Raw genomic sequence first — 26,531 nt, forward strand, 5'->3', positions numbered from 1 at the left:
TGGTCGTCATAGATCAAGACCAAAGTGAATAAGGGAAGTAGTTCATAGTAAGTGGGTGAAGAATATTTGTCAACATATCCTACGGTCTCTTCTGTTGGTTTGAACTGTGAGATTCTTATGTTGCGCCTGCTTGTTGTCTTTAAGTCAACCTTGCTAGTTGTTTAGCGACGGCTAACCCCTCGGAGGGTTTTAACATAGGATTCGAAACAACTCAAACTCCAGAAATGGATAGGATTTCTAAAGTCAGTTTCAACTTTGACTTTCCAACTTTAGGAGCATCGTTGGGATCAGACTTCTGAGGTCTAAAAATAGAAGGTTACACTTACAGAATTACTAAAGAGTTAGTAATTTCTGACAAAAAACAGTAGCTAAAAGACTATCGGAATATGAGTTATTCTGGAGATAGTGTTTAGTCAAGAATGTCTTGCTATAGTATCATTGCAAAATAATCTTAGGTATATATTACTTTGCTAAAACTTAATTGGGTTTAAAAAGCAATTCACTTATAATTTTATTTATTTATTTATTTTTTTTCAGAATGACAAGTACACTAGTACAATTATTGACATCTGATAAACTGATTAGGGATCATTATGCAATATGGAAATCAAACCTGAATACTATACTGATGATAAACAATTTACGGTTTGTCTTAATAGAGGATTGTCCTCCCATTCCAAGCTCTAATGCAAACCGAACTGTTCGAGATGCGTATGATAGATGGATCAAGGCGAATGACAAAGCTCGTGCCTATATCTTGGCCAGCATATATGATGTTTTGACGAAGAAACATGAGACTATAGGTACTGCCAAAGAGATTATTGAATCGCTACGAGGGATGTTCGGACAACTGTTCTTCTCCCTAAGGACTGATGTTAATAAGTACGTTTACAACTGCTGCATGAAAGAGGGGGTCTCTGTTAGAGAACATGTCCTAGACATGATGGTCCATTTCAATGTGGCGAAAGTAAATAGGGTTGTCATTGATGAGAGAAGTCAAGTAGGTTTTATTCTAGAATCTCTTCGAAGATTTTTCTGCAGTTCTGCATGAACACGCTTATGAATAAAATTGAATACAATTTGACTACTCTTCTGAATGAGCTATAGGCTTACTAGAAAATGATGAGAGCCAAAGGTCTGAAACTTGAAGTACACGTTACTACCGCTGAGAAGAGAGGAACGTCCTCCAAAAAGCCTGATGTTACTTCCTCTTCATAGAGTAAGAGTATTCCTATTAAGAAGAGCAAAGGGAAAGGGAAGAACGAAACTGCTGGGAAGAAAGGCAAAGCCAAAGCTGCAGACAAAGGAGAGTGTTTCCACCATAATAAGGAAGGGCACTGGAAAAGGAACTGCCCTCAGTACCTTGCTAAGAAGAGAGTAAAGAAAGCAAAGCAAGCAAACTAAGTTCCTGAAGATTGCTAGTTGTCCTCAGATTGACCAATGGGGGATGTTGTTGTCTGAAGATAATCTTATGAGCTTTTGTTCTTGTAATAAAAGTTAGTTTATCTTGTATGTAAAAGAACAAATTGTATATATTTGTTGTAAATGAAATGTTCATTAGCAAAAATTATGTTTGTTCTATCGCTTAACAACTTTTGTTAAAAATCAACTTAATTAAAAGCCATTTGCAAATATTTAGATATTTAAAACGGCTATAAATCAATTAAGATAAGTAGTTATTTAACCTAAGTGATACGTTTAGAACAGTTGAAAAGTTCAGAGTGTGCAAAACTTGTCAGGTAAAACCGAAATGCTTTTATTTGATCAAAAGTATAGAAAGATTAAGATTTCTAGGTCTATTTAATAGAACATGAAATCCAGTGATAAACTTTCTAGTTGCCTTAGATTGTTTTCTCAACATCACTCTGATTATTGGAATATTGTTAAAGATCACCTTGTATTATTTGTTTCCCTAAAAAACTTGTATATATCAATAAAGAGTTATTGAATTAACATTGTAAACAAGAGTTTTTTAAACAAGTCGGATGAATCTTACTCAAAGAGTTGAGAGTACTCAATGTAGTGGGAGGAAAGTATGACTTCCTAGCCATTATTAAGAAACAAGTGTTGTGAGAATAAGATGCATTCCCCATATAGTTTAATAAGAAGTCTATTGTACACTAATATGTTTACAGCGATTTTCTTGGCTAAAGTGTTTGAGAATCTCCTAGTAAGACTAGAAATACAAGGTTAATAACCTAGGGCAGTGGGTATGGGATACCGAATAGTAAATCATGGGTATGGGATGCCTTAGTTTATTGTATTTCTCTGTAAACTCAAAAACTTAGTTTTATATATTCAGATATATAAGTTACCACTGGAGTTTTAGTCCAAATGTGAGTTTGCTGGGTTTATGTCGTAAAAATCATGGTTTGTAAACAATAAAACTTATTTCTGAAAATTCAATAAGCTATTATTTAATATATGAATTGCTTATTTCATTTTAGAAATAAATCCAATAAACTAAAGGTTCCATGACTATTACATGAGTACTTGAACTTTATGTGGAAACATAAAAGTGGATCAGGTTTGAGTAAATAGTCAAAATGGTCTATAGTATACAAATGAGGTTGGGTGCTTTATTCTGGTATATTATTGGATACGGCTCACTCTGTACTTGTTACAAGGAGTTGTAAAGTGCTATGGACAATGTGATCCTAGTTCGTACATGTTATGACATGAGAAACAAGAGGTAATCTCAGGGGTAAAGCAAACATTTGACCCAACCGTTATTATGAATAATCTATGAAGGGTTAACTTACTAATCATGATTATATCGAGTGGACATAATATATCTACAGTGAGGGGAGTGCAACTAAGGATTTTAGTGGACTGGCCCATTATTTAATGAGTGAGGGTTAATTCAATGTAAAGAGTTTAGCCAATTAATCTCGGATCGTTGGAGCTCATGATCTCTAGGTCAACGAGGTCCCCCTACTAGCTCGTAAAGGGATTAGCCTTAGAGTAGCGTGATAAGTTAATTTGAAACGTTCAAATTAGAATCAAGGGAATTAGTAATTATATGAGATATAATTACGCGTTTAATTTTGGAATAAAATGGAATTGGAGAATTTAATTAATATTTAAATATGATTTAAATATTAAATTCACGAAGGTGGAAATTGTGTAAAATTAATTTAATATTTGCTATCAAATTAATTAGAATTAATTAAACTGTTTAATTAATTATTTATTATTAATTTTATTAGAAAATTAACTTATGAAATTAATTTTGTAAAATTAATAAAATTTTTAACTTTGAAAACTAAATTGATTTTGGAAATCAATATATATAAAAAAAAATTAAAACCGTAAAACACAAATTGGAAAAGATTGGAAAATGAAAAGTGGGAGAATTCCACTTTCTTCATCAAAGGAGCTCACTCATTTCCCACCACTTCTTGGTTCAAATTTCCAAGCATGTGATGCTCTTCATGCAGCCTTCTCCATTGCATGATTGTCCTGCAATAAATAGAGAAGATTAAATTGGAAATCAGTAATGCAAATTAATGCAATTCTTGAGTCTTTGCTGAAAAACTTGAGAGGTTGAAGAAGTTCTTCAAGTTGTAGCAGTGTGCTTCTTCTTCAAATTCCCTCCATCAAGCTTATTTTGAGTCCCACAACTCAATCTAAGGCTCCAAGAGAATAATAAGGAAGACTTTGAGGTGGTTCAGAAGAAGATTTGGAGAAGATTTGCAGCTGAATTCGTGATTCAAAAGGTTCTACAAAGGTATGACTTGAAACCCTCTTATTATTGTATGAGCATGCTTTATTTATAGCCAAAATTAATGAACAAGAATGCTTATTGATTCTTGTTACTTCCTCTGATATACTTATTCAGTAATAGAATTGTTCAGTATAAAAAATGTAAAGTTTATAGGACTACAAGGCCTTGTTCTATCTATTGATCACATATATAGAATATGTAAATCACTTAGGGGATTATCCTTCATTGGTTTTTATTGCTACAAAAAGAAAGAAACAACATCAAACTTAAAACAATAATGAAATCATGCCTTAACACTAATGCCTAGACTAGATTAGTATTAAGTTTTAAGATTATTTTTCTCTTAAAGTTACTTCTAGGATTAGAAAGCATGAAAGTTTTTCAACAAACGTCTTCTGAAATAACTTTCTAATACCATTGCTAATTTCTTTCAAAGAACCTTGATACCTTTTAAATTTAGGGGTGGAAAAGGTTTAAAAACATGAATGCTTTTCAAAAAGATTTAATATCCTAGTTGAGATTGGAACTTACTTGTAGTTGGATGTCCGTATGACACTCGTGAGGGCAAGCCAAAACAAAGACAAGAATCGTGATCAATGCAAGAATAAGTGATCGCAACTCCACTGCCTAAAATAGATGGCACAAGTTTAATCTGAAAAATAGCGATTAGCTCGTAGTTGAATGTCCGCATGACACCCGTGGGGGCAAGCCAAAACGAAGGTTAGACACTTGGATCAATGCAAAATCACGACAAGAGTAGCAAGAAGAAAATCTTTTTATCTTGTTCCAAATCTTCATTTTTTCAGAAATATGAGTTAGTCTTAGAAATGAGTAAAGGACTTTTGAAGAATAAGCTTGCAGCTTCTCAAAGCTAGAATTAAGTTTATAAGAAGAAGAAATAAAACTTAAAAAAAAAAAAAAAAAATCTAGTCTAGCAAACTGGGTGAGGCACTCTGAGAGGTCTAGGCAATTCTTGAAGGTGATCGAAATCATAAATCACGAGTATATGCTTGAGGACAAACATTATTTTAAATTTGGGGGTGTGATAACTTGTAGAAATACAAGTTATTGTATCTCTTTCATTTAAAATAATAAGGCAAAGAAATGAAATTTAGATAATTTTTACCAATAAATCTACACAAAAAGCGAAGCATGTGATCACATATTTTTAATGCATAACATATTTAAATTTCAGACTAATTTCGCTACTTCTATGCAGAATATCCTTCAGCAATCTGATGAATGTGCGATCGCATGTTGCATACCCAATGATGCGATCAAACAAGAATTACCAGAGAAGAAAAGAAAAGATGATTGCATAAGCCGCAAGCATTGACGCATGACATGACATGGGTAATGGGTGTAACATCACAAGTTGCGTTGGTGGCCGACAGGAAAACTTTGTTGAAGATTCAAAGAACCCCTGACATGTTGCAAACAACGCGATAGAACATGGAATTTAATGCATCCCATCAACATAATCATGAGTTAGAGAAAAGAAGTGCTCACAAACACCTATAAATACCCATGAAAATTCCATGCAGAAAAGAGAGAGTAATATACAAACATCGTGATACATATATCGTGAGATACATTGTGGGAGACGAGAAGAATACCTTGAGAAGGGATTCTGCTAGAAACCCTTACCAATTTTCCATGGAAATTCCTTAGTGAGAGCTTAGGATTCTAGGGAGAGAAGAAGATAATATTGTTCAATTGTCTATGTGAAGCAACTGTAAAACGAGCTGGAGGAAGCAAGACATTGCGAACCACGACTTGACTCTCTGACCTTTTCTCTTTGTTTTGTGTATTTGTATTGTAATTCTTGTATTGACAAATTCAGATTTGCAGTATGAATACATGTTTGTTATATACCTTGTCTATCTTTTTCACTAACATTATGCGTAGCTAAATCGCCTCATGGGTTGAGAAGATTGTAGCTAACACGACTAAATAACTGGAGGAATCATGTGGTCAACTTATTTTATGCATGCTTATATTTTTTGTTTGAATCAACTGAGAAATTATTCTAAGTAAAGTTAATTGAAGTTTGAAAGAATTTAGATTAGGACCTCATAAACAAGAGAAAATGTTCCTTAGAAATAAGTACATTCTCTGTATATTACACTTATCACATGCCTCTTAGAGATAAGATATTTGGCAAAGAACACTGAGAAGTGTTGGTCGTAATAATTGAGTGTATATCTTGATCACATATTCCATCTAGTTGTTTAGAAAGAGTTAGTAAAAATCCTTCTCAACCCTCTTATCGCATAGTAAGGGTTTCTAGCAGAATCCTTTCTTAGGGTACTCATCTCATCTCCTACAATGTATTGCACGATATATGTATCACGATGTCTATATATTACCCTCTCTTTTCTTCTCTGGTAATTCTTGTTTGATAGCATCAGTGGGTATGCAACATGTGATCACACGTTCATCATACTGCTAAAGGATATTCTGCATAAAAGTAGCGAAATTAGTCTAAAATTTAAATATGTTATGCGTTAAAAATATGTGATCACATGCTTCACTTTCTTTATAGATTTATTGGTAGAAATTATCTAAATTTCATGTCTTTGCCTAATTATTTTAAATGAAAGAGATACAATAACTTATAAATCTACAAGTTATCCCGCCAATCTTTAAAGGATCTTTAAACATAGATTTTCTTGGGACTTCCAAACTTCGTGGACTTTTGTATTTAAAAGACGGATTTTTGTGTTTACAAGATTATGATTCCACTCGACTGTAGGTTGTAAACAACCCTGTGCTGAAGGACATTCTTGATAGCAACATCTCAAGAGTAGCATGTTTCATTGCATATTGTCTTGTGATTCCCTTCTTAAAAGACTGTATACAGAGGCTTTCTATTAGCATCAATCTCATCGGAGATACAATGTCAACAAGCAGTTGTGATCAGTTCCGTGATCTTCAGCGCAACTCACTTGTCTATCGAAAATTCTTTAGAGCTCTTAATCATTGGGTATGTCTTAGGATGCTCATACTGTTGGATTGGCAATTTAAGGTCTTCAATCCTCATACATTCTTTGTACAATGCAATGACCCTTCTTTTATCTTACCTATCCTAGTGACTACGTATACACATTTCTTCCTAATCTTACTTTGCGGTCAAGAGGTGTTGGATTTATTACCATGTCACTTCTGTTCTTAGATTTCTGGCAATCGACATTCAGATGCAATTTAATGTAATCAGATATGTTGTATTCACCTCGAGATCTCTTCGATTTAGTGCTTCAATACAAGGAGTTGATGGAAATACACTTGAGGAGGGAGAGAATTACTGATTTAATTTCTCTAAACCTAAAAACAATTGAAAGGACTTCTTGTTGAAGTTTTTCTTTGTTTGATTTAATCAGTTCCCTCTTAAGATTCTTGAGTTGATGATATTAAAGTTGCAAACCTATCTCTGTTCCACATAGAGGTGTGTCTATGAAATCACTCCCAATTATATTCTTAGGCTTTAGCCCCACCTGTCTCTGTTCTTCATCTATGCTATTGTGCTTTCAATTTCAAGATCAAAATCCCAAATTCCCATCAATCCAAAAGGTAAAATAAAATAAAATTATTCAATTTGATTAGTAGTATTATACCATGTGACTCTTGCTTTTGTTATTGGGCATGTATAAAGCACTCCATTTTCTTCGCTTCAACTTTCCATTACTAGTAGACAAAAAATAGTTGCAAGGGTGTTTGAACACTTGTTATGTTTGACCATTGAACCAAATGCATCTTATACATTGTAAACCTGCTCTCTGTTATTGATAATATGGTAAGACTGTTGTTTCAATTGACTTGTATGAGTCTTAGATTTGTGTTTCTTTTCATGAAGCAGCTAACTACGTCACAAAATATTTTTGGAAAGTAATTGTTGGATTTGTACCTTCAAAAGAAATGCTGATAAAGGTAAGTAGAAGCGAAAGCTGTTATCGACTGTAATTTTTTTTTTAGTATGTTATAGCAAAATTTAAAAGTTTGAAACTAAATTTATATATTTTTTGTGGTTTGCTAAGATATTTGGGTGGTTCAGATAGAGAAGATACACATATATGTGATATTTCGATAATATAAGAATAAATACATAGAGAACCCAAAAACAGATAAGAAGTGAGAAGTGATGCATTTAAAATTGAATGGAGGGTGGGTATTTTACATCTTCAAAGGGTTAAATATATATATATATTTAAAAAAAGGAAATCAATTATATAGAATTTTTTGGATTTGAATCAGTTTGGACAATTTTCCGTGCCGGTGAAGGTGTGTGTCCCATTTTTCATTTGTAACCAAACCATCTTGTAGATAATGTATACCCAAAATCGGCTTTCATACAAACGTACAAAAAATCAAATAGCCTTTTGGGGGAAAAAATAATAATAATAATAATAAACAAAAGAGTAGCCAATTGCATTAATTACCTTTTTCTTTCCCCTTCTTTTTTCCTTCTCTTATCTCCACAACCTCATTTTGTCTTTTTCTCTAATTCTCTTCAAATAATAGGAGTAGGAGCAAAGTCTTTCTACCTAAAGGTTTTTTTTTTTCTTTTACATTCTCTTTTCTTTCAATTCCGAGATTCCTTTTTTATTTTCTTTCCTTCCAAAAAACTCATGAAGAAAATGATTAGAAAGATAAACAACAAGAATAGCAACAAACTCTTACAACAAAAGATCTACAGCAATAGGTTTTAACAAGGAGGAAAAAAAATGTAACAAAAGAAGAGGAAGAATTTAAAACAAGAACAAAACCAAAATATCTAAAACCTTCCTGTTACGAAATCGACAATTAAAGAACACAAAAAGGAGCGTAGAGATAGAGAAGATCAACACACAGATATACGTGGTTCACTAATAGTGTGTTAGCTATGTCCACGGGAAGAGGGAGAACAGTATTATTAGGAAGAATGTTTTCAAAAAATTACATCAAACGGCGGCTCTAGGGTTAGAGAGAGTATATAGCACACTACTCTAAACCTTAGGGTCATAATCGTAAATAACTATAAATAAATAAATATGCTAAATACGAATTCTGAATAGGTTTCGGGGGAAACCCCCACCAACAAACAAATTTAAGGCATTCCAACAAATCTCCACCTTGACTTGAATTCTCTTTCAGTTAACAGATGTACCAAATGCAACATAAATAAATATTACCAGACGTACCTAGACTTCTCCCTCATGCCTTAAAGTGTCCGACGAAGGAGACCACTAACAATTCAAAACATTCAGCAAGTCCAAACAATGTTGGAACTTGCCTTATGGGACCAGTTTGGTGAACATATCAGCAATACCAATTTTCATCACTTTAACTCTCTGCTCACCTCTTAAGAAGTGATATCTTACATCTATGTGCTTAGTTCTCCCATGATAAACTTGATCCTTGGCTAGTCATATTGCACTCAAACTATCACAATATACAATAGCTTGGTCATGATGCAAACCAAGATCACCAACTAACCCCCTCAGACCATATTATCCTCTTTAGCAGCTTTCTGTCAAGGCCATGCTACTCTGCTTTAGTAGTAGACAAAGTAACTGTAGGCTGTAAGGTTGCCTTCCAACTAACAACAGAACCACCCAGAGTGAACACATAGCCAGACATAGACCTCCTACTCTCAACATCTCCAGCATAGTCTGAATCAGAATAACTGGTCACCAAACACTCTGTGCAATTTCCATAAACGAGCCCAACATCAAACGTACCTCTAAGGTAATGAAAAATCCTTTTAACGGCTGGCCAATGCTCCTTCCCAGGTTGACCCATAAACCTGCTGACAACACTAACAGCATGGGCAAGATCAGGCCTAGTACATACCATAGCATACATCAAACTTCCCACTACACTAGCATAAGGAACTCGGGACATGTACTCCTTCTCAACTTCAGACTGTGGTGAAAGCACAGATGACAAACAAGCATTTATAGCACTAGGAGTATCTATAGGCTTAGCTGATGACATACCAAACTAGGAGTATCTATGGGCTTAGCTGATGACATACCAAACCTGGACAATATTTTCTAAATATATCCTTTCTACGATAAGAAAAGCTTATTCTTATCTTTGTCCCTATAAATCTCCATACCCATAATTTTCTGAGCAGCACCCAAATCCTTCATATCAAACTCAGCACTGAGAAGATTCTTTAATTTCAGAATGTCAGACTTGGACTTTGCAACTATGAACATATCATCTACATATAAAAGTAGATAAATCATCGAACTATCATCAGCTTTGTTATGATATACACAACAATCATACAGACTCCTGTTATAGCCAAGTCCAATCATATGGCTGTCAAATCGTTGGTACCACTGCCTTGGAGATTGCTTTAACCCATACAAAGATTTCTTCAACTTGCAAACATAATCTTCTTTACCTGGACACTGGAATCCATCTGGTTGGGTCATATAAATCTCTTCCTTCAACTCTCCATGTAAGAAAGCTGTCTTCACATCTAGTTGTTCAAGTTCCAAATTCTGATGTGCTACTATAGCTAGTAACACCCTGATAGAAGTATGTTTGACTACTGGTAAGAATATCTCATTATAATCAACTTCTTCCCTTTGTGTGGACCCTCTAGTAACAACTCGAGCTTTATATTTAATACCCTATGAAGGTGATATTCCCTCCTTTTTCTTGAAGACCCATTTACAAGTGACAATTTTTCTCTCCTTAGGTCGGTTAACTAATTCCTAAGTCTGATTTTTGTCAAGAGATTCCATCTCATCCTCCATAGCAGCAAGCCATTAAGCAGCCTCACCACATGACACAACTTTTCTATAGGTGGATGGCTCATGAGGATCCACCTCTTCAGCAACCTGCAATGCAAAAGTAACTATATCTTCAAAACCATACCTCACAGGAGGTCCAACACAACTCTTCTAGCTCTATCATGAGCTATACTCGGTTGATCTACTCGTGATCTAGAATTCTCAGGCAAAGCAACTTCTGACGTTTTAGGCACATTAATTTCTGGTTGCACATCAGTTTCTGTAGTAACGTGTTGATCTTCTCAACCTTGATGTTGTAATTCATTCACAGCTAAAGTGAATTGTATCTCCACTTGTTTATCAACACTACTACTTTCTTCCACATCAGTAGACGTCACAAAAGGCTTTATAGTTGAGTTAAGCATGGAATTTTCATCAAATATCACAGTTCTACTAAGTATGACTCTATTCTCAAAAGGTGACCAGACTCTATATCCCTTAACTCTATCCCTAAAACCCACAAATGTACCCTTTTTAGCCCTCGGTTCTAATTTACCCTCATTAACATGATAGTAGACAGTACAACCAAAAACTTTTAATAAACAATAATCTGCAGGCTTACCAGATCATACCTCGTAAGGTTTTTTACAATCAATAGATGTGTGAGGTCCACGATTGATCAGATAACATGATGTATTTACTGCTTCTGCCTAAAACCTTCTAGTCAACCCTGCATTAAAGAGCATGCATCTTACTCTCTCCAACAATGTCTGATTCATATTTTCTGCAACCCCATTTTGAAGTGGAGTATCCCTAACAGTGTGATGGCGAACAATCCCCTCAGCTTTACAGAACTTATTAAGTTCAGATCTACAGAATTCCAAACCATTATTAGTTCGCAGCCTTTTAATCTTCTTCCTAGTTTGATTTTTAATCAATATCTTCCACTACTTGAAATTCTTGAAGGCTTCACTTTTATGTTTCATTATAAAAACCCAAGTCATTCTTGAGTAATCATCAATTATAGACAAAAGATACCTACTGCCTCTAATAGATTCAACTTTGGAAGGTCCCCAATAGTTTCAATGAATATAATCAAGTGTCCCTTTTGTACAATGAACACCTCTTGGAAACTTGCTGCGATGAAGCTTCCCAAATACACAATGTTCACATAATTCAAAATCTTGCACCTTGTGCCCACAAAGAAGATCCCTTTTTGACAGAATTTGCATCCCTTTTTCACTCATATGACCAAGTCTCATATGCTATAACTTAGTCATATCATCCTTGTGAACGATCGACGATACAACAACAACATAACCTATTATCGTGGAACCTAATAGAAAATACAGTGTTCCACGCTTTATGCCTTTCAAAACTACCCCAGAACCCTTATAGACATACATTGCTCCACCTTTACCTTTAAAATTATAACCCTTACTATCGAGTACATGATAACGGGTAGAAATGCACGTTATTACAACGCAAAGTTATAAAACAATGCAGGATTGCGATTGTAAAAATATACAATATTGCGTCCAAAAGCATTGAGTTCACAACATTGCGATCGCATGCGTCCATCGCATTAAAATAGCTAACTTATGTATTTTCGTGCAGAAAATGCGTTGATGCAAGGCGAAAATGCGATCTGAAGAAATTAACGTCCGAGCGCATTAAGAGATTGCAACCGCAAGGCTATGCGATCATTTGCGCTCGCGAATATCTGCTCAAGAAGGTGGCCGCATAGAGCCAATGCATCAAGGTGGGCGCATCTGGGTGAAAGCTTAATAAATCACGATGGGGCAAAAAGCTGATGAAGGTCGATTCTGAATTAAGTTGACAAGCCGTTAACGACCTACTATAGCAAGTACACTCAACTTTTTGATGACAATTATTCGGCGCATCAGACAGAGAATTAATGTTATCTCATCAGTGCATTCATAAGAGAGAAGAAGATTTTCACCCTGAAGCTCATAAATACCGAAGGCCATCTTCAGTGAAGGAGTTCGTTCAATTGCCCAGTTTTTAGAGTTCACCATTTAGACGATACTTAGCCTTGTTCTTAGTTCTTATACTTAGAAGGCGGAAGTGAAAGAACGGAAGAGATGCCAAAAGATCATCCTGGTCAGCTCGAGAGAGTGCCATGGAGCGTGGAAAAACAGGAAGAGGGCCAACTCTTGCGAGAGAAAATTATCTTTTGAGCAGAGTAGTGAAGAACAGTGTAAAAGCCTTGGGAAGCAAGAAATTGCTATCTTTATTCTTATTCCACATTGTCATTCTGTACTACGATTATATATTTATAAAATGGAACTTGCTTCTCTACATCTGTTCACTCTTTTTAAAACACGCATGAGTAGATAAATCTATTGAATGGGTTGAGAAGTACTTAGCTAACATGACCTAGGATCTTCATTGCATGCGATCATCTTGTCTTATGTTGCACCCAACACCCTTTAGAGCTACTCGAGAGAGAGTCTAAAGAAAGAACCTAAGACTTGAGAGAGCTAAGTTAGAATCTAGACTCGAGAGAGCAAGATTAGATCTGCATAAGCAAGAGATAAGAACTTAGAGATAAGCTCTGTTTGCCAACATGCATCGCATGCACCCTAGAGATAGGTTATGGTAATATGCGGTCGCCTTGTATGTGTGTGTGTCATTCATCATCGCAACGACAAGAATAGAGGCTTAGATGTAAGTCCTATAGACATCATCGCATATATCACATGTGTTCTAAATCTAGAAGCCGTAGCATTTGCATTGAGAGATGATTTGCTATTGTATGTGTGTAGCATGATCGCATAACATGAATGCAATCCTAGGAAGTGTTAGCTAAACCCCTTCTCAACCCATTCCCTCACAAACTTATCACATCTTCCGTATTATTAACGTTTTTCTCAACTCCGCTGCATACATTTTGTACTATAAACAACAAACCAACCAACTCTTTGATTTATTTGTTACTACAAAGTGATCTAAAAATTACCATCGAATAGTGGTTTCCTTAGTCCTTGAGTTCGACCCTGGGCTTACCAGGCAACTCAGTAGGATTTATACTTGGATCTTGCTGAGATAACTTGCATGCTCAACGCATTTTCCACCATCGCATCCTTCTCCATTATTTGACCGCATAACCACACGCATTAGTACACTAAAGAATGTCAAACTCTTCTTTATTAGTGGAACATGCATAACCTCTTTTAAAGTGTAGAAGGCACCATTATGTGTTCGTATCTTGACTGAGCCGATTCCAACTATCTTGCACATAGCACCATTAGCCATGCTAACATTCTCTCTATCTATTTGCTGATAGGTTAAGAACCACTCTCTATTTAGGCACATATGATAAGATGCCCCAGAATCAAGTACCCACACATCATCATAATGTGAATGTTCATTCACAACTAAAGCTAGATCTCCTTCAGAATCGATCTCGACATCTTCAGGATCAATCTAAACTTGTGCAACAGAGGCGGATGCTTCCCTTTTGTCACTCTTTTCATTCTTTTCCTGACTTCTTTTTATCTTAGGACATTCGATTTTCCAATTCCCCTTTTCTTTACAATAGTGACAAATATCATCTGACCTAGAACCCTTTGACTTCGAAGACTTTTTATTCTTGTTCGACTTTTGCTTACCAGAATTCCTATGTCCTTTGCTCCCTGTAGCAGCTAACCCAGATGCCTGACTTTCTATAGTTGAACTTCCTACATTCTGACGGTCCTCTCTCATAAGCAACATGGACTTTGTATCTTCTAAGGTTAGAGTTTCTTTCCCTCCAATATACGAGTCAACGAAAGTCTCATACGACGGGGGCAAAGATGCAACAAAATTAAGGCAGCATCCTCATCATCAACCTTAACCTCTACGTTATGTAGATCTAATAAAAGTTTATTTAATTGATCAAGATGGTCTCATAGATACGTACCTTCTTGCATATGTATATGATACAGACGTTTCTTCAAAAACAACTTCTTGGTTAAAGATTTTTTCATGTAAAGGCTTTCCAACTTCAACCAAATACCAGCGACAATTTCTTCATCTGCGACATCGATGATGACGTCATTAGCCAAGCTGATAACTCGTAGAAATACAAGTTATTTATACTATTTTATTTAGATATTGCGATAAAAAGAAAGAAAAGTTGCATCGATAGTACATAAATTGGCTAAGAAATGCGAAAATTATAAAATGTTGAAAATACACCCACTAACACCATTGCGATGGTAGAATAGAGTACTTCAAGTTCTGTTTTGTAGGAAATCAGTCACCGCATGCGTTCATGGCTCAAAGATAAAGTGAACAATGCATCTACGTCACATTGTGCCCATCAATCGAGAACAAAGAGATGATCAACGCAATGACGGCGCATGCGACAATCGATCAAAAGCTTAGCGATCAACGCAAGTTCAACCGCATGTGGTAATAAAAAAAACAACACCGCATGCGGCGATGGATCGAAGATGTAAAGAGCAACGCAATTGCGGAGGATTCTAACAAGTGTACAGCTTTCAGTTGTACATATCTGACAGGTTGATTGCGTAACAGAAGGAATGTCACATTCCGCCATTTCAGGAACTACCTTAACCATATAGTGGGAACCACAATTGCAAAGAGTTAAGCTTCGCCTATAAATAGCTTCTGAAAATTCACTGAAAGATATACTTGAATACATAGAGAAGTGCATATATTGATTTCTGAGAGAGAGACTGTCTGAGGCGACTGTCTAGAGTATATCCGGGACCACAAGACAAGGCTGAGAGGTGAATCTCTGAGCAAAGAATCCTTCCAATCTCTGTAGTTGAAGCTTTGTACGAAGGTCACTTCTATCAGGAAGGCAAGCCTGAGAAAGCCTTCCTCTCCACCACTTTCACACGCCGGCAAGCATAATCTCCATTCAGAATCTATGTCAAGACGTTGACACTCTTTCTGTATTTGTTTCTAATCTCTATTTCATCACTTGTATTCATCTTCTTAATCTTTCATTCACACCATGTATCGAACGCTTAATCTTAGTATTAAATGTTATGATCATTACCATTATCATCTCTCTGTTTATTTCCATCATCCATAATCCATTTTCTCAATGATGTTTTCCTAATTCCCTAGGTAATTAGCAAGAATTAAGCAAGTAAATTAATTTGTGTTAAGAAAATAATTAAGTTTAGCTAAAGCATGCTCGATGGAATCTTCACCTGTGAAAGCAGAAGTGAAGATGTTATTCTGCCTATCGAGAGACGGTTGGAAGAATCCGTTAACTAAAGCGAGAAGTACTTCCAAAGATGGAAGCAACCTTGCGTTCATCACGTTCATCCCTATTTCACCATAGAGATATGGGAATGCGGCCAATCACCGAAAGGTGTACGCCAAGGGAAAGTGGAACCTTAGTTGCATCTTTAACGCAATTGACAAACTTGCGATGGTTTTACTAATTACTCTTTCTATTTCTAATTCATCCATAAAGACTTGCCATCGTATACCACGATCCTTTGTATAACTTCATAATCAATCTCGACCTCAGTATCATGTATCATGTATCTTGTATCTTGTATCATTTTAGTTTAGGATTTTACTTCTTAACGCAATTTTACTTTATCAACACAATTTATTTCATTGCAATTTAAATTCCTGTATAAACCCAATTCTTTATTCATTATTAAACCGGTCGCATGTATCACAAAAGTAACGCATTAACGAAAACAATTCCTGTGTTCGACCTTGGATTATTATGAGAAACTAGCATTGGAATTATACTTGGTTTCAACGCAAGGAAACTTGTGACATGCATTACTCTATCGCATACTACAAGCATTTCATTAACAATGCATGTATTTAGAAGTAGTATCGCATGAACCTGGTAGTAATTCCTTGCTGACTAAGAGCCTGGTAGCAATTCCTAGTAGCAATATAGAGAAGGAAATTCCATTTTTATAAATGAGTTTAAGTACAAAATAACAATGGAAGATAAAGGTAGAGAGCCTGGTAGCAATTCCTTGTTGACCGAGGCTTTTACACTGTCAAACTCTATTCAGTTCCAAAGATGTTCCTGCTTCCGTAGGCGTCGACCCTCTCTCTATTCTGGTAGCTTCCGGTGCTCTGATAACTTGTAGAAATACAAGTTATTTATGCTGCTTTATTTAGATATTGCGGCCAAAAGAGAGAAAAGTTGTGTCAATTGTATGGAAATTGGCTAAGAAATGCAAGAATTATGAATTATCGTAAATACACCCACTAACACCATTGCGATGGTAGAAAAACATGTTTCCATTCTGTTTTGCAAGAAATCAAGTCACCGCATGTATTCATGGCTCAAGCTAAAAAGAACAATGCATCTCCGTTGCATTGCACCCATCAATCAACAATGAAGAGACGATCAATGCAATGACGGCGCATGTGATAATCGATCCAAAGCTTTACTTCCACCGCATGCGGTGATAAAAAACAACACCACATGCGGATACACAATCAAAAAGATGCAAAAGAGCAACGCAATTGCGGAGGATTCAGACACATGTACAGCTGACCGTTATGCATTTCTGACGAGATTGATTACATAACAGAACGAATATTTATTCCACCATTTCCGGAGATGCCTTAACAATAAAGTGGGGTCCACACTGCAAAGAGTCAAAGCTAAGCCTATAAATAGCCTCTGAAATTCCATTGCAAAATATACTTGATACGAGCATATTTTGATATTTGTATATTGAGAGAGAGACTGGTCTGAAGAGCCTTAACGGAGAAGATCTGGGAACAATTAAGAGACAATGCAAAGAGGTGAGTCTTAGGGCAAATCCTTCAAATCTCTATTGTGAAGCTCTGTACCAAAGTCACTTCTACTGGACGAGCAAGCCCGAGAGAGAAGCTCTTTTGTCCATTCAATCCATTCGTCGGCAAGCAAATCCACCGTTCAGATCTTGGTAATTAGCATGAATCTAACAAGTAAATTAATCTGTGCTAAATAAATGAATATGTTTAGCTAACGCATGCTAGACGGCATCTTCACCTGTGAGAGCAGAAGTGAAGATGCCATTCCTCCTATCGAGAGAAGGTTAGAAGAATGCGTTAACTAAAGTGAGAAGTACTTCCAGAGATGGAAGCAACTTTGCCTTCATTATGTTCATCCCTATTTTACCACAGAGTGTGGGAACGCGGCCGATCATCAAGAGGTGTATGCCAAGAGAAAGCGAAACTGTAGTTATATCTTTAACGCAATTAATGAACTTGCGATGTTTGTACTAATTATCCTTTCTATTTTTGATTCGTACATAAAGCCTTGGCACCACATAAAACGATCCTTTGTATAATCTTCACAGTCAGTCTCAAACTCAGTATCATGTATCAGTATCCTGTATCTTGTATCATAATAGCTTAGGTTTACTTTTATCGCACTTGACTTTATTATTGCAACTTTACTTTACCGCACAATTTTACTTTACTGCACTTTAAATACATGTACACGCACACTCTTTTATTAATTGCAGTGGATTATACTTGGTTTCAACGCATAGCATACTACAAACATTTCATTAATAACACATACATCTAGAAGTAGTATCGCATAAAGTCTGAATAAGCATATCACAAATCCACATTCCATTTCTATTCCAAGTCATCAAGTTTATGGCAACATGAGCTTGTTTGATGCATCATTCATCACCATCCACATGCTTATTTAGAACACATCAATTCACGAGTGTACAAGTTGATGGTGCCGTTGCCGGGGATTGGTAACGGTTAGTGTTGAATACGTTTGTGATATTTTGCAGGACAGATCTCTTTGTATTGGTTATTTATCGCGGAGAGCAGTCTGACAGTTTATAAGTACTGGGACTGAACCAGAATTCGAAGCTAACCCAGAGATTGAGCGTACATTTCGCGCAAAGGCATGCCAAAATTGAGCGAGGCGAAAGAAAGCTAACATGGTAGATAATAATAATGACAATGTGGCTCTCATAGAAAATCAAGGGGTAGGATGGCCAGCGCAAGATCCAATTTTCCTTGTCACTGACTGTAACATTCCCATGAGGAACTACACGGTGCCCAATCTATACGATTTTTCACCCCGAATTTCAAGGCTGATAGTTGAGGAGAATGCAAGATTCGAGATTAAATCGGTCATGCTCCAAATGATTCAAAATACAGGGCAGTTTGGTGGTCTGCAAGGTGAGGACCCACATGCCCACCTAACCAGTTTCGTCGAGATGTGCGAAAACTTCTCTATACTTGGCGTTACCCCTGAACGTATCAGATTATATCTCTTCCCTTACACCTTGAGGGATGAGGCCAAGAGGTGGGCTCAATCACTAGAGCCAAATGAGATTACTTCCTAAGATCAGCTGGTTGAGCGGTTTATAAAGAAGTTCTTCCCTCCAGTTGTCAACGTAAGGCGACGGAAGGACATATTGAACTTTGAACAGATGGATAACGAGACCCTTAGCACCATTTGGGTGCAATTCTGAAGACTAGTGAAAAATTGCCCGCATATCGAGATACCCGATTGCGTTTTGATGGAAACTTTCTATAATGGCCTGAACAGATCAACGCAGGTTGTTGCTGACACCTCCGCGGCAAGAGGTTTTATGGATAAGACATATACTGAGGCCAAGGTCATCCTTGACCGCATCTCGAGAAATATGGATGACTGGGTAGATGATGGATACGGAGGAAGAGGCTCCGAGAGAAGAAGAAATGAAACTACCATTGCCCCTACGGAGATAGTGACTACTTTGGCCACACAGATGGTTGTAGTGACCTCTATCCTCCAGTCGATGGCGCTTAATCAAGGTGCCCTTTCCTAAGGAACAGCACAACCCAATGTGCCCACACAAGTGGCTGCAATCATTTGTGTCAATTATGGAGGGACCCATGCGGCGGAAATGTGCCCATCGAACGTCAACAAGTACGTGCTATCCAGAATAACCCCTTCAGCAACACGTATAATCCTGGTTGGAGGAACCATCCTAACTTCGGTTGGGGAGGGAATCAAAACCAAGGTGGGTCAAGTAATCATCAGAATAACAATTCAGGGAATCGAGGAAATCCTCCACCTTTTCACCACAATTTGAATCAGGGTCAACAGAGAAAATCGCACAACCAACAACCCTCATCTTCTAACACCTCTAGTAATTCATTGGAGGCTCTGTTCAAGCAATACATGGATAAAAAGGATGCGGTGATGCAAGCACAGACGTTTCCAATAAGAAATTTGGAGATTCAAGTGGGGCAGCTAGCATTCGAACTTCGAAATAGAACACCTAGAACGTTGCCAAGCAATTCTGAAGCCCTTGGATCTCATGGAAAGGAGCAATGTCCCTGAAGACATTGGGCAGGCAAGCTGGACTGCCTGCTAAGGTGTGGATTGCGTTCGTCAAAGAGAACTATCTTTCGGTCCATATCTCAATTCTATGTTTACGTGCTTTTTTAATTCCTATCTTTATTGATTTATGAACTTTGTCTTTTACTATTTCATTCAATTTTTCTTTCAATGCTTTATGAATTTATTCTTCATTTAATTCCCTTGCAATTATTTCTGTACTCTCTTTAATTTCTTTAACTTTTCTGTCATAAATGCGTTATTCTTAAACTTGGTGAATGATTGAGAAATAAAGAGAAAATTATTACCGCAAGGTCTTTGTGACTTGCATTGATGAAAAAAAATAATAAATAATAATAATAAAGAAATCAACACCCGGTATGCATTGCGATAATGGGTGCATCTTGTACCAGAGATACACTTTGCATTTACCCAACTCAAATGCATTGCACTGAGGGGTGTGTTGCGTGCGTGTGTGTTCTTTGCCCGTCCTTAGCAAAAATGCACGATGTTGAGGTAGTGTTGTGTTAGTAGAGATACCGTGCACTCGTCCTCCAGAAATGCATTGAGTTAGAGGGTGTGTTGCGGGGAAACATGCTTGTTGTCCGTCCTCTGTAAAGATGCATTTGCGTTGACGAATTCATTGCGTTGATTCTTCACCTTGCGCCCAAATAAAACACTAAAGATAATTCTTTTTGCAAAGTGAGAAGTCCAATCATTTCGTCTTCCAAGGAAATGATGAGTGAGCAGACGAAAGGATGCTTTCTCTGGTACCTCATAAATGAAGGGAGTGCAAACGGTAGGCCTTTTAAGTGTCTCGAGGCCTGCCACCGTAGAAATAGCGTTGGGCCCTTCAAGGCCCAACTATAAATTGACACCCCCCTCCCCGTCTATGAGCTCATTTTGCAATCAGAAACCCTAAATCACTCTTGCATACTAGACGATTTCTTCCTTCCCAGAATCCTAAAGTTCTTCCTAGTTCTTTTTCACTCAAACATCAATGGCAGATCAAACTCCCCAGCCATCCGCTTCACCCTCATCACCTTCAACCCAGCTTACCATGCGAGAGGCAGCATTCCTTGCAGCCAATTGCCATCTCGCTACCCAACCACAGACCATTCCTCGAGTCACCGGAAGACTCAGGCGAAACCCCTTAGCAGCCAGGTCACTCCAGTTCAAGAAGGGGCAGAGTTCTGAAGGCACCCCACTCTCAACACTCTCCTCTGAAAGTGAAAAGAAGAGACAAGATGATAAGGAGGTGTTTAGGAGCATTCTCAGCAACCTGGAGAAAGAAGGAGGACTGCTCGAGGTCGGGGTTGTGAACCAACCACTGCCTACAAAGGAGGTGACGGAGGAGAAGTGAAGGAGAAGCGCTCTGGTCATTGTAACGCATTCAGTATGTATGATATTAAATGTTCACAATGATGCGATATTACTACTATTTATGCGTTAATTAGGGATTGCTCAGGTAGTATGCCCTTTGCTTCTGTATATGACATTCATTAATCCTCCCTTTGTAGAGGTGTCGACAACTGCTCGCATTGATGGGTCTAGACCATTGTAAAAAGTTTCCATCAAGATACTATCAAGAATCCCAATATGCGGACAGTTCTTTACTAACTGCCGGAAATCGCACCCAAGCGGTGCTCAGGGTTTCATAACTCTTTCGCTTGAAATTAACACCTCTCTTTGCCTCCTTGCATTGATAGATGGAGGGAAGAATCTATTCATGAACCTATCAAATAACTGTCCCCATCCATGAATTTCGCCCGGCTCTAATGCTTGAGCCTACCTCTTTGCTTCATCCCGCAATGTGTACAGAAATAGATATAGTTAGACTTTCTTGAGTTACACCAGGCGGAGAGAATGCGAAGTTTGTTAAATGGGCGTTTGGGTCTTCTCCGGTAATCTCCCGAATTGTCCCACATTATTGAATCATTTGCACCATGATAGGTTTCATCTCAAGCTTGCATTCCCTCAACTACTGGTTTTGAAATTCCTGGTGAAAAATTGCAAAGATCTGGCACTGCATACTCCTCAATAAGGATGTTCTGATCAGCGGCAAGAGAAACAGGAATTCTTGCACTGGCAAATCTCCCCTCAGGTTTCCAGCTAGGAGCCATATTCTCTTCAGCCAATAACTTCTTCGCCAGTTATTCAACCTGATGAACTCTGCGTGAAGAATATACTTGATCTCTGGGTCTACTTAGAGTTACCAGACCACCCCCAGTACTTCTAAGTTGTCAGACTGCTCTCCGCGTTGAACAGTCAGTACAAAGAGATCTGTCCTGCACGTAACATAAAAATATTCAACATTAACTATTGACCAGTATCTTCGACAACGGTGCCATAAACTTGTAACGTATTCGGTATGTATGATATTAAATGCTTACAATAATGCGATACTACTACTATTTATGCGTTAATTGGGGATTGCTCAGGTAGTATGCCCTACGTTGTCACAAGTTTCCTTACGATGGAACCAAGTGTAATTCCACCGCAAGTTTCTCGATGTGATCCGAGGTCGAACATGGGGAAGTGGTGCCAGTTATTGCGGTCTGTTCATGGTATATGCGACCAGGTTTTTAATTCTTTAGTATGTAAACTACAGTAAAATAAAGGAAAGCGGTAAAGATGCGATAAGACATAAAAATACAATAAATCTAAGCTAGATGTTACAAGATATAGGCTTTATGTGCAACATACTAGGATTAAGGCTGGCTGTGAAGGTTTTACAAAGACATGGGATGCGACGACAAGTCTTGTGAACAGATTAGAAAAAGAAAGATAAGTATTACAAACAACGCAAGTTCTTAATTGAATTGAAAGTACAAATCTTGTTCCGCTCTTCTCTTGGCGTACACCTTTTAGTGATCGGCATGTTTCCCACGTCTGTGGTGAAACAGAGTCTAACATAATGAACGCAAGGTTGCTTCCATGTCTAGAAGCACTACTCGCTTTAGTTAACGCACTCTTCTAACCTTCTCTCGATAGATCAGAATGACATCTTCACTTCTACTCTCACAGGTGAAGATGTCGACTAGCATGCTTTAGCTAAACGTATTTTATAAATTTAATACATATTAAGTTCTTGGTGATTCATATTGCTCATCAAGGGATTAAGAAAACATCATGAAGAAAGTGACTAATGGAACGAAAATAGACAAAAAATGGTAAACGAAATCTATCGAAACATTTAATATTTCTACTAAGTGTTTGATACATGATATGTGAATGAAAAGATAAAGAAAATATGGAATACAATGAAAGAGAGATAGAACAGATACAATCCGGTGCCAATGTCTTGGCACATATTCGATGAAGATCTATTTGCCGGATCGGATGGTTTCGATGGTAGAAAGAGCTTCCCTCTCAGGCTTGCTCCATCGGTAGTAGGGGTCTCTGCATAAAGCTTCGATCGGGTATATGACAGGTCGAATCTGAGATTTACCTCTCGGCCTTATCTTGTTTTCTTCCCGGATTTCTTCTCTTCAGCACTCAGCTCAGCCTTTTCTTCTTAAAATCTTACAGCACTTAGCCTAGTATCCAACAACATACTTTTCTCTAAAATCACAGGGGTATTTATAGCAACAGATCTTTTGACTTCGGCCTTGTGGTCCCCACGTGATGGTTATGGTAATTCCACAGATGGAGGGATATTATTCCTTCTGTTATGAAATTAGGCCATCAATTCTGCACAACCGTTAGTTGTACACGTGTCTCAATCCTCTGCTCTCACGTTGCTCAGTTGCATCTTTTGATCATGGGTTCGCATGCAGTGTTTGTTTTTATTACCGCATGCGGTCGAAGCGTAGCTCTGGACCGACTGTCGCATTGCGCCCTTACTTCGGTAATCGTCTCTTCATGGTTGATCGACGGATGCAATGTGACAGATATACGTTGATTAGTTTCTCATGAGCCTTGAGTGCAAGCGGTGATTTGGTCTCCTGCAAAACAAAGTAAAGTTTGGCTTGTCCTCCATCTTTTTGGCATTAGTGAGTGTAATTTCAAACATTTATAATTATTGTCATATCAGGTTAATTTTCATACAATTGGCGCATAATTACGAACTTTTGGCCGTAATATCTATATAAGGTGGCATAAATAACATGCATTTCTACAAGGTATCAGTCATTGTGGATTTTAAGGAGACTGCCAACACAGAATCCTATGAAGGACCCTCCAGAGTTGCGTTGGAGGAAGTGGTGGTTGAGAAGCAGCCGAAGGTGGCTGAGAAGAAGAAGAAGAAGAAGAAGGGCAAAGAAAAGAAGGCTGGAGGAGGTGAAAAATCTCATCGAAGCAAAGCAGAGAAGAAGATCAAAGAGAAGGAGGATGAAGAAGATGAGGAGGCCAGGTTGAAGAAGAAGAAAGAAATGAGTGAGAAGAAAGAACGCAGGCGGGAGGAAAGGCACCTGAAGAAGGAAGAAGAAAGGAAAAAGAGGGAATCAGCGCAACTTCAAGAACCAGTGCAACCTGAAACAACGCAAACGGTTGCGACTGATGAAAGAGAAGAAGGAGATGTTACCCCCTTGATGCGGCGTCGCAAGGAGAATGCACCGCAAGGGTCAACCATTGACCCTCCAATTTTGATTGACGCATTAGAAGAAGAAGAGAGGAGGAGAAAAGAGGAGGAAGAGAAGCAGAAGAAAATGATGCGGGCGAAACTCATCATCGTAGAAGGTAATCGAAGAAATAGATTACAGGATGAGAAGGTGCACCGCAACAATGAAATATCGAGAGTTGAAGAAATAAAGACGCTTAAAGAGGAACAACGCCTTCTGCTGGCCTTCGAGCAGTTCAAAAAAAAGTTTGAAATAGAAGAGAGAAGATGCAGAAGAAGAAAGAAAGAAGAAGGTAAAAGAGGAGAGAGAGAGAAGAAAAAAGAGAAGGAGAGGAAGCGCCAAGCAAACAGATAGCACTTACGAGAGAAGAAGGGCAAGGAACTTACTGAACGGGAAAAAGAAGAACAGCGCAAGGAGTGGGAAAGAAAACAAAGGCAACAATCCTACCTTGCGTTGACCAAGGAAAAGGGCAAAGCAGTAGCAGAGAGCAGTGAATCCGCATTGGCCAAGGGACATCCATCAAGAAAGAAGAAGAACGATGATATGTTGATGGAGATAGGTTTTTTCCCTGCGCCAACGCCACTACCAGATTTGGTCACGAGTGTGATCGTAGAACATGGATGTGACACATTTTGCCAGTGCCCAACCATAGTCATTCCAAAGGTAGTGAGGGACTTCTACCACGGACGGCTACATGGGACCAAGGATGTGGTGACCATAAAAGGGGAAATGGTGTCTTTCAGCGCAAGGGACATCAATGAACTGTACCAAATGAAGGATGACCTGGATGCACCGGGCAACAAAATCATTGATGACCCACTGAATAGCAGATGAAAGATGTGCTAGAAACATTAACGCAATCGGGCACTTAGTGGACGATTTCTCTTAAAGGCATCAGAACCCTGGCGTCCAAGACACTGCTCCCAGAGGGACGACTTTGGGTATACTTGGTCAAACGACGGCTGATCCTAACAACGCATGACAAGACGATTTCAAAGGATCGCGTCATGGCCACATATTGTATTGCACGCGGCATTCCAATCAATGTAGGATAGTTGATCGCAAGGAAGCTTAGAGCCTTGGTGGGGCACATAAGAGGTCAGTACGTTTTCCTATGGACGGTCTCAAGTTTATGCCTATCACTGGGTGTAGGCATTGAGGAAGAACCCATGCATGAAGTCCATGGCCTCATAAATATCAAGATCCTGAGGATGCTCCTCAAAGACTCCCCACACTGCCCAAAGCTCCCTTTGAAGAGGCCCAACATTGATTTGAATGCGCCGCAAGAGCCCAAGCCGAAGAAACAGTGCAGAGACGACAAAAAAAAGGAGAAAATCCAAGACTCACCAATGCAAAAACCAGAACCCTTGGACCCTTTACCCTTAATAATTCGCCCTCCAAGCCCTCTCGTGCAACCTTCTTCTCCACTTCGCGAGCATTTTACGAACCTTCTCCTTCCCCCAGATTCTTCAACTGCATATCCAGTAGCCCCATCATCACCGCAACTTCCCATTCCACCACCGCATGTTGATGACCCACACGATTTGGGTGAAGGTACTTCTGCCCAACCCCAAAACGTTGATGGCGAAGCATCGCTGGCACAACCCACCGTCACTTCTTTAGCTGCTGAGTTAGCAGATATGCGGTCCTTCTTGCCCAGCAACAACAACTCTTCTCCCAACAACAAGAACTCTTATCCCCACAACAAGCCTTCTTCGGCTAGAGAATTGATGCAATAATCGAACGAGTCGATGATTTACAACGCAGTGCTGCCATGACAAGGCAGGTGTTGATCAATATTCAGCACAACACTTATACGATTCACCTGCACCAAAGATAGCTAGTGGAGCGCAACCATGAGTACTTCAATTTTCTAACAGCATATCTTCATGGACCCATGGTGCCTTCGCATCTCCAGTAGCATCTAATTTTTTAAGAAACTTGTAACATCCCACATTTTTTATTTTATTTTATAATAAGGTAATTTTCAGTAACTTTATTAGTTGGAAATTCAATAATTTTTCTTAGTTGGAGGACATGTTTGGAATTTTGGATTTGAAGTATAAGTGCGAGGATTTAAGTGTTGGCGTGAAAATTATTCAAATTCTTTTCAATTGTCAAACTCAATTTGGAAATTTATGGCAAGAATTTATTTTTCTTGGAAAAGGAAAGAAATTTAAATGGTATAAGGTGGAATAAGGAAA

Source organism: Benincasa hispida, chromosome 5 (assembly GCF_009727055.1).
Source record: "Benincasa hispida cultivar B227 chromosome 5, ASM972705v1, whole genome shotgun sequence".
Taxonomy (NCBI): Eukaryota; Viridiplantae; Streptophyta; class Magnoliopsida; order Cucurbitales; family Cucurbitaceae; genus Benincasa; species Benincasa hispida.